We start from the raw sequence: 15,453 nt of genomic DNA on the forward strand, positions 1-15,453 counted from the left end.
TCACTGTTTTTATTTGTTTGTTTTTATTTATATATATTTTTAATTTCTAATTTTTTATTTAAAAATTAAATAATATATAGGCATGATCAGAAATTATTGAATAAAACAGGAGACAATGCTTATAACCAGGCATTCCTAAAAGATGGCCACTGCTGATTATATCATTGAGCCAAGTAGAAATCCTGCCAGTGGAAAGAAGACTTTGTTATTTAGGCTGCTATTTTTTATTTTTCATTTTGTGAGAATGCCTATTCTCCTCACCTCCTCTCTCCCAACCTCCACCATACCACTAAGTTCTTTTTTTTAAATTGAATTTATTGTGGTGACACTGGTGAAAGAATTATACCTTTCAGATGCCCAATTCTATAACATATCTCTGCACGCTGTATTGTGTGTTCACCCCTCATGTCAAATTTCCATCCATCATCATCATTTATCCTCCCATCCCCTCCTACTCCCCCCAGTACCCTCAGCATTCACCACACTGTTATCCATGTCCATAAGTTTTTTCAATTTTTCCTTTTTTGCTCTATCCCTTTACCCCCTTACCCAGCCCCACCTCTAGCAGCTGTCATCCTGGTCTCTTTCTATGAGTCTGTCTCTATTGTGCTTATTAATTCATTTTCTTCATTAGATTTCACATATGAGTAAAATTATATGGTATTTGCCTTTATCTGGCTGGCTTTTTTCACTTAGCATATTGCTTTCTAGGTCCATTCATGCTGTCACAAGGGTAAGATTTCCTTCTTCTTTATGACCTTGTAGTATTCCATAGCATAAATGTACCACAGCTGTTTTAGCCCCTCATTTACCGTGGACACTTGGGCTACTTTCAAATCTTGGCTATTGTAAATAATGCTGAATTTAGGGAAGCATATTTTTTGAATTAGTGTTTTGGATTTTCTCAGATAAATTCTCAGAAGTGGAATCACTGGGGCATAAAGCAATTTCATTTTTAATTTTTTGAGGTAACTCCATACTGCTTTCTACAGTGGATGCACCAGTCTGCATTCCCACAGCACATCTAGCTCTGTGCCTGCCTGTTCACCAGGATGAATAACCTGCAGAAAATCTTCAGCATAGTCCAGCAGGTTAATCTTTTTGTTACCTTTGTATAAATTTAGCAAAATATAATGTTTTATTAATTTCATAATTTGATTAAATTTATATCCAGAGCTTGCATTATTCTTAATAAGTGAAGGTCCTACTAAAGACACATAATATGAAATAACTATATTTTTCTTTCTCTAGGTATAAATTACTTTAATTATAAGTAATTTTAAAATTGGTGGTTTTCAATTTATCTAATAATGCTGTTAAAATCCTCTAGTTGATAATATATAAGAGATAAGTATCCTCCATTTATATTTATATGTGTGTCATGAAGGAAAACCATCTATAGTACATTTTATAACAGTAAACAAAATTAAAAGGATAAAGTCATTATAAAAAACATCTGAAGAAAAGTCTTTAAAAATAAGATTATTTCATATGAACAAATTGGAATATAAAAATGTTTATTTCTTTTTTGGTCTTTTATTCATAATTAACACATGTTGAGTGAGCTAATTTTTATTGAACTTCTATTATGTGATGTGCAAAGCAATTTAGAATAGCAAAGAGTTATTTGATATATTCTATTTAGCCTTAAAGAATCTTTGGATAAATATGCCACTCACATATATTATATATAAGATTAAACTATTATAGCTTAAAAATAATATAAGGCATAATATATTAGTACATAGCCTAAAAATAACATTTATAACAGCAGCAGCACTTGTAACATGTTTACATTTTCCATGTATTATTTATTTAATCTTCACAACCACCTCCTCTGATATTACTGCTACTATCTCCAAGTATAGTGAATAAATATAGAATATAGAGATTTTCTGTTAATGACCTATTGACATAATGCTAGTAAAAGTCACACTGGTGCATCAGATTCAGATAAACTCTCTCTAAAGTAAACTGTGCAACAGAATGGCAGGAAGAGTCAAAGAAGGTAAAATTTAAATGTATCTTGAAAACTGTTATAATTTTGGGAAGGAAGAGAAAAGATAGAATTCAATAAGAGGAATCAGTGTGAGCAAAATAATGGAATCAGAAAGTCATGTAGCAAATTTAATGAATACACCTGACTCTTCAAGAAAACTATGAATAGGCCAACAGCAGTGGCTAATGAGAATGTATTTTATTTTTATTTATTTTTTTATAAATTTTTATTAATTTTAATGAGAATGTATTTTAAATTTAAATAGGTTTTTGAAAAAGTGACTGGATATAGACTGTGGTTATACTGAATGGAATATCAGCTCACTACATTTGGTCTTAATCCTGAAGTTAACATACAGTCACTGGAGATCTTTGAGGAAGTCATTCTTTATATGGAGCAGTGTCTCCAGGAGAAAATGATTCAGATGATATCTTTTTGTAATTATTTTTTCAGCTTGGTTAAGAATACTTCTTGCAACAAGCAGAGGAATAAACTACATAACTTATTGAGAACCCTTCTAATATTTTAGCATGACAATAAAAGCAATCATGATATAATTGAAAACCATATGAACACTTTTTATTAACTCATCTCTTTTTAGTCACCTAAAACTATTAATGGGGAAATGTAGGGATAATAAGCTTACAAAAAAGCTTGCAGTGGTTTATTCATCTTCTTTAATATACATGCAGGACTCAACTGCATTAAATCAAACAAAAGGGCTTTCAAATTCAAGTGCACAGTAATTTGTTCTAAAGTCACTGCAATTTTTATTTTTGATTATTTGACTTATCTGGTCTTATACCAATAATCATAGCCAGCCTTCAGCAAAACTGAGAGGAAAAGCTATTTTTCTTCTATACCTATTCTCATTCACTTTTCTTTAAAAAATTTTTTTGTTTGTTTTTAATTTTTATATTTTTTAGGTGAGAGGAAGGGAGATAGTGAGGCAGACTTTTGCATATGCCTGGACTGAGATACCCCCTGCAACCCCATCTGGGGTAAATGCTCAGGTACCAAACTATTTTTAGCACCTGACATTGATACTCTCCAATGGAGCTCTCCTCAGCACCGGGGGGGGGGGCATGCTCGAACCAATTGAACCACTGGCTGCAGGAAGGGAAGAGAGAGAAAAGGGGGAGAGGGAGTGAGGGAAAAGCAGATGGTTGCTTCTTGTGTGTGCCCTGATTTGGAATCCAAACTGGGACATCCATATGCTGGGCTAATGCTCTATTCACTGAGCCACCTGCCAGGGTCATCATTCACTTATCTTGCCCTACTGTCATTCATATTTCAAATATATAAATCAACCTTCCTAGTCCATCCCCAAAGGGGAGGTTATAGAAGAAACACCAACATATCTTACAAGGTTAAATAAAATACACTCCAAAGTTTTGCCTAGACGAGTATCTGAATTTCTATAATCATATGAAAACTTATGGCTTATTTTACAATTTGGACACTGAAAGTCTACAGTAAATGTCAAATGGGAAGAAATTTTTCTAACTCATCCATATTAAAGTATGCATATTTTGAATATTCTCTCAGTAAAATTAGGTAAAACTTTGAAATAATTCTTTAATAAATGATTTAAAATAATTCCTATAAAAAGAGAACTGAGATGGAATTAATTGTTCAGTTTTCTGTTACACATTGATTACATTATATGAATAATAACTCATTGTCTACACATTTACCTAAATGTATATAAATGCATTATTCTGTGCCTAATCTGTGGTGGCACAGTGGATAAAATATCAACCTGGAATGCTGAGGTTACTGGTTCAAAAACCCAGGCTTGTCGAGTCAAGGTACTTATGGAAGTTGATGCTTCCTGCTCTTCCTCTACTTCTCTCTCTCTCTCATTCACTCTTCCTTTCTCTCTCTGTCTTCTCTCCAGATGGATAAATTAAAAAAAAAAAATTAAATGCATGAGTCTTTGAGTTCTCAGTAACAAAATAATGGTAGATGGTAGATGATAATGTCTCCAGAATGAATGAATGATGAAAATCAGCAGTGCAAAGATTAGCTTGAAAATAGAGATTGTAAGAAAATAATCTAATCTGAATTTCAACATAGTGGTAAAAAAAAAACTGAATTTTAATGCATTTCTCTTTCTAATAATTTTCAAAGCTTTGATATTTTATCAGTAATATCTCTGTGAGATATTTCCATAATAAAGATATAAATAGAGTCAAATGGCAAATAGTAAGTTTTAATGGTATGTTATATGTCCACTGATTTTACAGAATTTTGCTTTGCAAAATAGTTTGTCTTTTTAAAACTTTACTTACTTGTAACACTTTTCATGCTGTTATGATCTTACCTGACACAATTTTTTAACTTACAAAATTATCATCTCATAAACAAGTGTTCTCATAAAGTTTTCTCAAAGTCATCTAATAATCACTATGAGAATGCTTACCTATCTTATTAGATGTTTTTGATTCAGAATAACTTCTTACTATTCACAATTCTGACATCCATAAATTAGTTTATCTTTTTAAGATTTTATCAAGTTTTTTTTTTTAGATTTTATTTATTCATTTAAGAGAAAGGAGAGAGAGAGAGAGAGAGAGGAGCAGAAAGCACCAACTCCCATATGTGCCCTGACCAGGCAAGCCCAGAGTTTTGAACCAGCAACCTCAGCATTCCAGGTCAATGCCCTACCCACTGCGCCACCACAGGTAAGACCCATAAATTAGTTTAAATCCTTTTCCTTTCACTGATTGCTTATTGTTCAAAGCTTTAGTAAGCTTTGCTATTTTATTCTTGCATAATCTTACAGTATTCTCTTTTTTTTAACCCTTTGAACTCTAAAAATATAAATAAATACATGAAGAGCTCATCACATTGGAAATTACAGACAGGCTTCTTCCATATTTCTAATAAAAACTCCAAGTCCAGCTACTATTTTCCATAACATGCTTTAGATAACAGAAAATTTAATTTATTAACATTTAAATAGTGAATAATTAAATATATTCTCAATACTTTGAATTCCAGAAAAATTTCTTTGAATTTTCAATACCTCATCATATTGGAATTAATTTTGTTAATATCTTAGCCTAAATATTACTTGTATACATTAAGTAGAAACTCTGTACAGTGTATTTGCTTTTTATTAACATTTGCATGGCTTCACACGGTAACTGATCTATTTTAAATAAATAGTTGTACATTTTTTATTAAATGAGTCCAGATTTTGAAGAAAAATATAAATTCTTTATAGCAGATGGCATTTCTTTTTTTATTTTTCTGCATATAAACATTATACAAACAAATAATCTAGAATGAGGAAAACATTATAATGGCTGAACATTTAAAATTAGCTTGTTTAGGAAAAGTTAGAAACTATGTGATGTCACTGATACATGGGATATAAAACTGAAAGTAGCAAATGAACAAACAAGAAAAATAAGCAAAAACTCATAGACACAGACAACAGTATGGTGGCTACCAGAGAGAAGAGGGAAGGGAAATAGTAAAGGGAAAATGATTTGACTGGGTGGAAGACACATAATGAAATGTACAGACGATGTATCACAGAAATGTACTCTTGAAACTTATATAATCTTATCAACCATTGCCATCCCAATAAATTTAATTAAAAATAAATGACTTAATGGGGAAAAAATAGCTTGTCTAGGAAGTGATAATGCACTTTCCCCACAATTTTTAAGTAACTCTATAATGTTAAAACTTTGTGATATGAAAAATACTAAACACAAATTAAATACAAGAGATTGGTAAAATAAATTGAATAACCTCTAAGCTGATTTTATTTCATTTTTATTAAAGAACCAAGTAGAGATTTGGCCATCATGGAAATAGCTATTGTTTTGAGTTATGCATTATTTTAAATAAATTGATTAAAGTGATTTTTATATAGCACTATCTTTTAGGAAAACGACAAGTTTTCATGTCAAAAGTATAAATTCAGAAACTATTATTTCAAGTAAAAGTAAATGGACAATCAAAATAGTCAAATAAGCATCAATTATAGCAGAAATATACAAAATATAGAAAAGCTGAGCATACATGACAAAATCCAAGAACATAGGCACCATCAAAGGCGCTATTATGAGATTGACAAATGATTTACTTATTAATTATTGCTGCTTGTTGCTTGTAATAAAATAAATAGATTGAGATTAACTTTTAATAAATTATCTGTTAAATCTCAAATTATGCCTAAATTATTAGGCTGGAACTGAAATTCACTTTATTGTCTAAAATTATTTTAAAAAATCATAATATTCATTCTTTAATAAATGTAATTTAATATTATAAATTAAAACATATTAACTTTCTGATAGCCATGGGCTGACATATTCATTAGTGTTTGTATATAATTGAATACACGCTTTAATAAAGGAACATGTTCTTTTCTTGAGGCTCAAGACACTTTTATTGATCTTTTTCCTTCTTTATTACCACTGTGAGATAAATTGATACAGTGTTTCATTTAGATTAAAAATAATATTCAAATATTATATCTGCACAGTGGTTTTTAGTGGCATTTGCTTCTTCAGACTCTTTTCATTTCTGACTAATCCATTCAGCAGATATGAAAATAGTTTATAATGAGAAGAAACACTGGGATATGAAACTGCTTTAGGGAAGACTTTCAATGTGCATTCAGAAAGTAAATAAATCCCCAGGGTCCACCCTTTCATGTGACTTTTAGTAAATTGTTACAACCTGTTCTATCAATACTAATGATCAGAGCATTTATCAGTGATACAATAAAGGAGAGAACAAATGCAAACAAAAATATATAAACTTTTCTTAGCTGGTCAAAAGAAATCAAAGAAAGTCTTACAGACTAGATGAAGAGAATAGCTTAAATCTCTGGTAACTATTCAAGGAACTACTTAGTAGCTTACCACCAAAGATGGACTCAGCCACCCACACGAGTATGCACACACACAGTAGTTTGATTTTCCCACATCAAATAGTGATCATTCTTTTTGATTGTTTCTACATGATTCTTAAACTGTTATAACAGATGAATTCAAGATAGTATAAGAAGAAATTGGCCCTGGCTGGTTAACTCAGCATATAGAGCATTGGCCAGGGGTATGGATGTCCCAGGTTTCATCCCCAGTCAGGGCACACAAGAGAAGTGACCATCTGCTTCTCTCCTCCTCCCTCTCCTTTTCCTTCCCTCTTCCCCTCCCATATCCAGTGGCTCCATTGGTTTGAGCATGGTTCCGGGTGCTGAGGATAGGATGGTTGATTTGAGCATCCACCCAAGATGGGGGTGGCAGGGTGGATCCCAGTCAGGGCACATGTGGGAGTCTGTCTATGTATCTCCCCTCCTCAACTTAAGAAAAATGGATAAGTAATAAAGAAACAATATAAATGTGAAAGCAATACAATTAAAATATTTATATTTAATTCAAACCATCAAAATATGATTAGGAAAACTACAACTGATTGCTTAGAATTAGCATTTAATTTGGAATTCATTTTGCCTACATGATGAGTCTTGTTGGAATCAATCATAACCCTAAGGCTATAAAAGGGAGAGAAACAAATCAAAATGTTTTGTTTGTTTGTAAAAGGACAAATACCAATAATTCTTTTTCAAAAATTTTCTGGCTTATAAAAATTAGTCTACAGTACTTTCACTAGTTAATCTCTCCATTTTTATTTTTCCTTCATACCTGAAACCAGTTTAACCCAAATGTATGCAATACAGTTAAATAGACCTCTCTGCCAACAGAGTAAGGGAGTAATCTGACTGATCTAAATCAAAGATAGTAAAATTTGAGAGATAAAATTGGTCATATTTTAAATAGTAACATCTTCACTTTAGAATTAATTTTTCTCATTTTGAATTGACCCTCCTTAATTGATCTATTAATCAAAGGCTGCAGTTCTGCTGTTGTTCTCTGTGCATCCCAGAAGTCCTGCAAATAAATATATGAAGTGTTTTATACCCAGATATTTTTTCCACTCCTGGTAACTTTCTATGAATAACGTTCTTATTTACAATGTATCACTTTATACAGTTATTTTACCAATCCTGAGTAGACAACACTGAAAAAAAGCAGAACTTACACAGAAAAGGATGTTCAAAAAGCAAGAGGTAGAAGATATTGTACAGGAAAGGATTGACCTTTCACATCTAACATCCATTATATCACTTCTTCATTCAACAAAATTACATTGTGTCTGATATGTGCTAATTATTGTGATGGATACAGAAATGTAAAAAAATATATATCTATATGCTATTCCTATAATGAAGAGAACAAACTTAACCCAGTATATAGTCCTGAAGACACAGACATAACATAAAAACTATATTTTATAAGGAAGTGAAACTAAGAATAAGACCTATTCAATGATGTCACTATGAAGGACACTGGACACCACTGAGAATTAGAAGAGGATTGTACACCAAAAGTCAGATTAGAAAGTTTCTAAAGATAAAATCTTTTCTCTCTTGCAATTTTTGAAGGGCTACAATGGCAATATGTTTTAATAAATCAAAGGGTTGACTCCCATTGGAGTTGACAGTGGGGTGCATTCTGTGCTTGAAAGCTCTTTTTCAATACAACAAATAAGGAATTTCCTTAAAAGAAAAAAAAATTAAATTTAGTGTAAAGCAGTGACTATACTTTAAAATAAATGTGGGAATATATATCCAGTCTTTCAAACTCTATTTCACATATACAACATCATGAATTTTCACTGCTATGAGTGAATACAAAATGCTGAGTTTAGGAAGTGTTCCAGTAGAAGACTACTATAAGCATATCCATAAGTATATCTACAAGCATATAAAATTATCAACATATAGCTAATAAGCTTTACCCCACAAATAAAAAGTGTATTATTTCAAAAGGTAAATGATTAGATATCTCTTGTCCAAAAACAAGTATGTACATTAGGTAAAAATATTAATGTGGGTGTATATTTTTCTTCTTCAATGGAGTTTATTAAAGATATATTTGTAATTGCAACTGGCAACAAGTTATAAAATGACTCATTTCTTTTCAGTGACACTTTATGAAATGAGGCTGATTTTTTGCCTTCATTAGCCTAGAAAAAAATATTAACAGAGTCCACAATTTTTAAAAGAAATATCAAAACTGCACTTGACACTTTATCACTTTTTTAATTGTTATTGGTTAATAAATTAGATATTGAGGCAACCATTGTAGGTAAATGCATTATGATAAAATCTAACAAATACACATGTGTATTAAAGTGATTCCTTACAATGGAAACAAGGGTCTCCTTGTCTATATATGTCCAGATGAGTAACGCTGGGCATGTCCGGATAACCTCATTCTTATATTAGCTTCAGACATGAATTTCCATTTGTCTGTAGACTCTTTTTTATGCTGTCTTTATGTATCTTTAACTAAACATACAAAAATAATTTTTAATCATCTTCCCACAAATGTATTCCAGTTTTTTAAAGTCCTATCTTAGAAAGATATAAAATTCATTTATTAAATTTAGAGACCTATGTCACTGTTATCCCTCTTTTTTCCCATAATCTATGACCACATCTTATTGACACTATTTCCAAAATATCCCCATTATTTTTTTCTTTCTCTTTTTTATTGTCATATCACAGTGCAAGATATTTTATTTCATCTCTTTTTTTGGCTGTCACATAGCCTCTGTTGATCTCTTTTCCTTCAGGTATTATATTCTGAATCACTATATATAAGCCTTGTTTTGCCCAAATAATGATCTCATCGTATTAATCATGCTCAACTACGTTTAGCAGCTTCTATTGTTAATTGCATTTTTTTTTAGTTTAGTGTTTAAGACACTTCAAATTTTAACACCAGTATATATAAATATTTTCAACTTGATCTCAGGGTAAGTCTCCTCAGTACATGTACATGCTACTGCTACTTTCCTTATAATAATTGATTCACTGTTCCTAAAATGCCATGCACTTCAAGACCTAGATGGTTATTCAAACAAGTCCATCTCCCTAAAGTACCATTTTTCTTTTTTCTTTTTCCCTTCCCTTCCCTTCCCCTCTTTCTTTCTTCCTTTCTTTCTTTCTCTCTTCCTTCCTTCCTTCCTTCCTTCCTTCCTTCCTTCCTTCCTTCCTTCCTTCCTTCCTTCCTTCCTTCCTTCCTTCCTCCCTCCCTTCCTTCTTTCTCTCTCTCTCTTTCTTTCTTTCTTTCTTTCTTTCTTTCTTTCTTTCTTTCTTTCTTTCTTTCTTTCTTTCTTCTCTCTCTCTCTCTCTCTCTCTCTCTCTCTCTCTCTTTCTTTCTTTCTTTCTTTCTTTCTTTCTTTCTTTCTTTCTTTCTTTCTTGTTTAGCATTTTATATAGGAGGGAGACACAGATAAATCCTCCGTCTTCAGATCATGGCAATTTTAATCCTTCTCATAAGCATAGCCACTAAAATTTATTATTAGAAGAAAAACTGGTAGCCAAATGAGAAAGTGCGCCATTTTTCTTTACACATCTGTCAATATCCTTCTTATCCTATGAAGGTCAGCTCACATATTACTATCGGCCTTACTAAAATTAACCCATTGTTTCCTTCTGCTGTGCTATTACTATATTTAACTATTACGTATATTACTTCTTTTGAAGAGATTAGGGTTGGGACTGGTTGGTTTTGGTGCTGGCCTAATGACTGTGCCAGGTGTTATTTTTCTTGAATTTGGAAAGAGAATAGGATGTCTTCTATTAGAGTATCTGATCTAAAGAGAAGATTGATCAGTATCAATGTCCATAATTGAGGCTGTACATATACAAACAAGAAAACACTAAGGTAAAAAGTTAGATTATATTAGGAGTTAGTATTATTTTCCAGTGAAAAGAATACATGAATTCTATCAAGAACCTTCATGCTTTCTTATCAGCAAGGTAGGTCAGCAAACCCTGTGACTTTTGTATGTGATAAGAACACAGCTCTTCCTTGGTAAAAAGACAACATAACCACACACTTGGTTTAAGAGCCTAGATTACCTTGTTATTTTTTCATACATTTTAGTTAGTGATAGAACTCAAATCGGAATACTTGTTTCCTGTGATGTAATCACTCTTGGCTAATTGAAGCCAAGTACTCATTTCCTCCTGGGACCTTTCATTCTCAGGCTCAAGGGCAACTATTGCATGGTTCTTCTCAACCATTCTCTCTTTTTTTTTTTTTTCTTTTTCATTTTTCTGAAGCTGGAAACAGGGAGAGACAGTCAGACAGACTCCCGCATGCGCCCGACCGGGATCCACCCGGCACGCCCACCAGGGGGCGACGCTCTGCCCACCAGGGGGCGATGCTCTGCCCATCCTGGGCGTCGCCATGTTGCGACCAGAGCCACTCTAGCGCCTGAGGCAGAGGCCACAGAGCCATCTCCAGCGCCCGGGCCATCTTTGCTCCAATGGAGCCTTGGCTGCGGGAGGGGAAGAGAGAGACAGAGAGGAAGGCGCGGCGGAGGGGTGGAGAAGCAAATGGGCACTTCTCCTGTGTGCCCTGGCCGGGAATCGAACCCGGGTCCTCCGCACGCTAGGTCGACGCTCTACCGTTGAGCCAACCGGCCAGGGCCTCAACCATTCTCTCTTGATGTCTTCCTCCACTAGGTAAAATAAGTCATTTGATTATTATCAGCAAATTTCTACCAATTAATATCAAATTGAGATAACTACCAGATTTTCACTCATTAGGAAATAAATTGCCATGAGTTTGACAGGTAGTCAGTAAATGCTCCAAATTAGCTTTACCATCTTGTAAATATATCTCATTTTAGCAGAATTGAATTTTAATTCTTTCAAATTAAGTTAACTTGTTTTTCTTATTTTTGTTAAAAACTGACATTTCTTATTTATTTTTACTTTTGATTAATTTAAAATATTTATAACAGCAAGATGAACATAGTAACTAAAAGTACTCCTAAAAAATGAGGAAGGCAGGGAAAGGGAAGTAAAGAGGGACAAATATACATAATTGATAATGATAATGGGTGATAGGCACACAAAACAATCAATAGTTCAAATGCTATAGAAATGTTTACCTATGTAATCTTATTGATCAATGTCACCCTATTAAATTTCATTTTTTATTTTTTCTTTTCTTTATTTTTTTTTAAGTGAGAGGAGGGGAAATGCGGAGAGACTCCTCCATGTGCCTGACCAAAACCTAACCGGCGACCTCTGTCTGGGGCCCATGCCCTGCTTATCTGACACCAATGCTCGCAACTAACCTATTTTCAACACCAAAGGTGGGGTCTCCATGGTGCCATCCTCAGCATCCAGGCTAATGCACTCAAATAAATTGAGCCATGGCTTGGGAGGGGAAGAAAGAGAAAAAGAGAGAGAGAGAAGGGGAGGGTGTGAGAAGTAAACTGTCGCTTCTCCTGTGTGCCATGACCAGGAATGGAACCTTGGCCTTCCACATGCTGGGTTGATGCTCTGCCACTGAATCAACTGACCATGGCCTAAATTTAATTTCTAAATGCCATAAGTTTTGCCATTAATAATGTCATAAAATAAAGAAAACTCTCATAACTAAAATTTCTAAACTGATGTTCTTCAATATAGCAGAAATATTTTAAAACATAAAGATCATCTGACCTTGAAGTGAAACATAGTAAATTACTAGTTGGATGACAGGGAAAGTCATATAAGTTTTTAACAATTTAATACTTATCTACCACTGATACAGATGTTTTGTTTCCTTTCAGGGATGTTCCTAACCATAATGTAAAGGCATTTTATAATATGTGAAAATTTTTTCAATGCTACCTTTTGCTTTTATGCAATATGATTACTAGATTGTATTTATTTATTTATTTATTTATTTATTTATTTATTTTGGTGAGGGTGCATCAGGACAGACAGACAGGAAGGGAGAGAGATGAGAAGTATCAACTCATCATTGCAGCACTTTAGTTGTTCATTGATTGCTTTCTCATGTGTGCCTTGGCCAGGGGACTCTAGCTGAGCCAGGAACCCTTCGCTCAAGCCAGCAAACCTTGGGCTCAAGCCAGTGATCTTGGGCTTCAAGCCAGTGACCTTTGGGCTGAAGCCAAAGACCATGGAATCATGTCTATGGTCCCACACTCAAGCTGGTGAGCCCACACTCAAGCCAGATGAGCTCGTACTGAAGTCGGAGGCCTCGGAGTTTCAAACATGCTAGGAATCCTCAGCATCCCAGATTGTAGCTCTAGTCACTGTGACACTGCTTGGTCAGGCGTGATTACTGATTTTAAATAGATGACTTTTGTCATTCTAATCTCTGGAACATTTCACATTTATTTATTTATTTATTTATTTCATTTTTCTGAAGCTGGAAATGGGGAGAGACAGTCAGACAGACTCCCGCATGCGCCTGACCGGGATCCACCCGGCACGCCCACCAGGGGCGACGCTCTGCCCACCAGGGGGCGATGCTCTGCCCATCCTGGGCATCGCCATGTTGCGACCAGAGCCACTCTAGCGCCTGGGGCAGAGGCCACAGAGCCATCCCCAGCGCCCGGGCCATCTTTGCTCCAATGGAGCCTTGGCTGCGGGAGGGGAAGAGAGAGACAGAGAGGAAAGCGCGGCGGAGGGGTGGAGAAGCAAATGGGCGCTTCTCCTGTGTGCCCTGGCCGGGAATCGAACCCGGGTCCTCTGCACGCTAGGCCGACGCTCTACCGCTGAGCCAACCGGCCAGGGCCTGGAACATTTCACATTTAAAACTGAGCCAGAACTCTGTTCTCCAGCTGATATTATACAGTTGTCAGAACTTCATAAAATGGTTATATAGGATTCTTATAGATAAAAGGGGAGTGAAAACAAAAGTTCTAATTAAGATAGTCGATATTTTTAAAAAATGAGGGAATTATTTTGCTAGTAGCCATGCCTTACAGGAAATAGTAAAGGGAGTCCTTTATGATGAAAAGAACAGCCACCAAACAATAATTTGAATCTACATGAAATAAAAGGTGCTATATATAACCAAGGTGCTTTTTTTTTTTGTTTACAGAAATCAACAAATTGATACTAAAAATGACATTGAAAGCCAAGGAATCCAGAATAGCCAAAATAAGCTTGGGTGAGTAGAGAATGGGTTAGAAATGGGGTATTAAAAATATTCTAAATTAGACAATGATGATGGGTGTTCAACTCTGTAAATATACAAAAACCATTGAATAGAATAAAAGGGCAATTTGTGTTATGTGAATTAGATTTCAATAAAGGATATAAAAGATGTTATGAAGAAGGACACTGATTCTATTTTATTTCCACTAAAAATCAGTATGATAACCATTTTTAAAATTTAAGATAAAATAATCAAGAGGATTTAAAAAAACATTCAGTGAACACAGAAAATCATATGGGCATATTAATAATTTATTTATTTAGTTCACCACTCTGTTTACCCGACTCCAAGTCACCAAGATAACTATGATTGTTAAACAGCTTAAAAATATATTCATTTTTAGTCATTTTTTTTTTCTTTTCTTTTTTTTTTTTTCACTTTTCTGAAGCTGGAAACGGGGAGAGACAGACAGACTCCCGCATGCGCCCGACCGGGATCCACCCGGCACGCCCACCAGGGGCGACGCTCTGCCCACCAGGGGGCGATGCTCTGCCCATCCTGGGCGTCGCCATGTTGCGACCAGAGCCACTCTAGCGCCTGAGGTAGAGGCCACAGAGCCATCCCCAGCGCCCGGGCCATCTTTGCTCCAATGGAGCCTTGGCTGCGGGAGGGGAAGAGAGAGACAGAGAGGAAAGCGCGGCGGAGGGGTGGAGAAGCAAATGGGCGCTTCTCCTGTGTGCCCTGGCCGGGAATCGAACCCGGGTCCTCCGCACGCTAGGCCGACGCTCTACCGCTGAGCCAACCGGCCAGGGCCTTAGTCATGTTTTATTTAACTTACATGTATAATGAATAATGACTAAAATAGATAATAGTCAGAAAACATCAAAACATTAATACTGATATTAAAATTGATGAATAAAATAAAAAATGACAATAGATTTCCAATTATAACTTAAATATTATTCCAATGATTAATATAAGATAAAATATTGTTCAATATTATTGAATAAAACCATACAGGGTTAATGGATGATATAATGAAATCTCTATAAAATTGTTTACCACAAATGCTACTTTTTTGTTAAAGACTAGCATTAGAATTAAGACACACTTAAGTATTATTAGTGGGTATCATAAGACAATTTTTGTGTGGGAAAAGACCTATATTCCCTATATGCCTTTATTTCATTCTGTAAATTTAGAAAATTTTAGATTTTTTGGAAAACTATTGAAGCATAGAAAGAAATACAATTAGGAGAAATAATACCTGGTGCTTCCACATTTTATTTGTTTATTTATTTATTTAATAGTTTTATTTAGACAATTTTAATGGGGTGACATAGATTTAGAGAAAACATCTCTAGATCATTTTGACATTTGATTATGTTGTATACCCATCACCCAAAGTCAAATCATCCTCTGTCACCCTTCATTTGGTTTTTT

At 34.4% G+C, this 15,453-nt stretch overlaps 1 protein-coding gene and 1 non-coding gene across 2 annotated transcripts in view; both read right to left on the reverse strand.

Moving 5' to 3' along the window:
- Window positions 1–15,453, reverse strand: part of CCSER1 (coiled-coil serine rich protein 1) — a 1,472,832-nt gene that overhangs the window by 54,530 nt on the left and 1,402,849 nt on the right. The window lies entirely within an intron of this gene.
- LOC136307255 (small nucleolar RNA SNORA29) lies at window positions 10,291–10,429 on the reverse strand. Its single transcript, XR_010725913.1, has one exon. It is a non-coding gene; the product is annotated as a small nucleolar RNA SNORA29 (small nucleolar RNA).

Source organism: Saccopteryx bilineata, chromosome 5 (genome assembly GCF_036850765.1).
Source record: "Saccopteryx bilineata isolate mSacBil1 chromosome 5, mSacBil1_pri_phased_curated, whole genome shotgun sequence".
NCBI classification, from domain to species: Eukaryota; Metazoa; Chordata; class Mammalia; order Chiroptera; family Emballonuridae; genus Saccopteryx; species Saccopteryx bilineata.